This window comes from Asparagus officinalis, chromosome 5 (assembly GCF_001876935.1).
Source record: "Asparagus officinalis chromosome 5, Aspof.V1, whole genome shotgun sequence".
Taxonomy (NCBI): Eukaryota; Viridiplantae; Streptophyta; class Magnoliopsida; order Asparagales; family Asparagaceae; genus Asparagus; species Asparagus officinalis.
The window spans coordinates 125,786,930-125,789,049 of NC_033798.1; positions in this window are offsets into that span (position 1 = coordinate 125,786,930).

Consider the following 2,120-nt stretch of genomic DNA (forward strand, 5'->3'; position numbering starts at 1 on the left):
TGTTGTGTTTTTCTCTTAAAATGTTTTCAAAACACCATGTGAAGTATTTTTGTTTGACACTAGTTTGACCCATTATAACATTAGTATTAAACATATTATTAATATATTATATATTAATTATAATAAAATATATTATAAATAAAATATTTTAATATTTAGTTTACATTATTATAGTATTATAAGTATTAAATGTAATTCAATATAATATTGTATAATATATTATAATATTATATTGTACTTTAATGAGTTATATTATATTATAAGTATTACATATTATTTTCAAATAATTAATTATATATTTAATTATTTTGGTGTATCAATTTGTTATTGTTGTATATTATATTAATGTTTTATAATAATATTATTTCAATATTAACATAATATTATACTATTATTAATATAATATTATATTATACTATTATTCATATAATATAATATTATTAATAATGTTAATATTATGTTATTACTAGTACGTTATTAATAAATTAATATATTATAAATATTTTAATATTATATAATATATTATAGTTTTTAATATTATTATACTTAAAACATCTAAAAGGTGTTTTGAAATAAGTGTTGTGTTTTTGGTTTGAGGATGATTTAGCTCAAAAAACATCATGGTTTCTAAACGCATGATATTTTGTTTTTAGCAAAAACACCATGGAAACAAGACACGATGGTATCCAAACGGAGCAGCTATTAAAATACTATTTTAAAATAGAAGTGAAATTGGTTAAAATAGAATTATTATAGGTTTAACGGTAAATTCAATAATATTAAAGGGTTAATAGTCCTAAAATCAGCATGTGAGTGTCAAATGAGAATTTTCGGTGCGAAATTCCTTTTGTGCAACATTATGGTAGTAAAATGTAATTTTTAAAAAGTTTGGGGTATGAAGTGCTGATAGAAACAAATAAAGATTATATATCTGCATAGTAGGGAAACCTATGGGGTACTAAAGTGCAATGAAGCCATGCTTTTAAGAATGATATAAATATGTAAATTGTTATATACAAAATTATATACACCCACACACACAACACACACACGTAATATCGATTTTTTTTTATTTTTGGGTGGTGGGGGCAAAGCCCCAAGAACTTGTGCATAGCTCCACCATTGATGATCTTCGTCCATCTTCAACATTGAAAGGAGGGAATTTGGAAGTTTCTCACCCTTCAAATGCCCTGCACGTGCATGGGACAAGTAGCCATCTCACATTTTTGAAGAAGATAATAAAAGAGGGAAAAGAAAAAAAGAAAAAAAAAAGGAAAAACAAGATTGTACGTGGCATCAATTTCAAGGGTCCTCTCAGCAGAATCTCAGCCAAAAAAAAATTTGAGAACCAGTTCGTAGGGTTAGATGAGCTTGGGACAACAACTTGCAAGGTAGTTCCAAAGACCCAATTAATTGAATGGCATTTTATGACATGGTATTATTTTTACTTTTCGTTTTTGCCCCGTACTTTCATTTATGAAAATTTAATGAAATAAACATGGTAGAGTTACACAAGTGTACAACCTTCGATGCCACTGTAACCGTGAAGTTGGCTGTATTGAAAGCCACCCACCGGTGGCTCATATTAAGCCATAATTTGCCAGACCTCTCTGTCGACTACAAAGTCCGAACACACTGATGAGTCCCACATAATTTGGACGTGTTTTTGAGTCTTGTTTGGATTCGGATTTGGGAGTTGTTTGGCTAGTTGGACTCATGTTTGGATTCGAATTGCGGAGTTGTTTGGCTACTTGGACTGGAATTTAAGGGAGGCTATAAATAAAGATTGCTAGCTAGGGTTTCTTTATGTATATTTGGCAAGAAATTTTGATATTTGTTTCGGCTTCATAAGGAAAAGAGATTAGTGTTTCTACTCTGCTCCATCTTCATTGTGACATCTTGATAAATAATGGATTATCAATCTCGTCGGTTGTGGACGTAGACATCTTGCCGAACCAAGATTAATCATTGCCTTCTCTTTGTGAGATGGTTGCATGTCCGCGTTTGTCTCTACAGTAACTGTTCTCAACATTTTTATGCGCATGCAAAACTCATGTAATTGTGTAATTACTATATGTTTGACTACATGTCTAATCATGTGCGTGGTCTATGGATGTCCT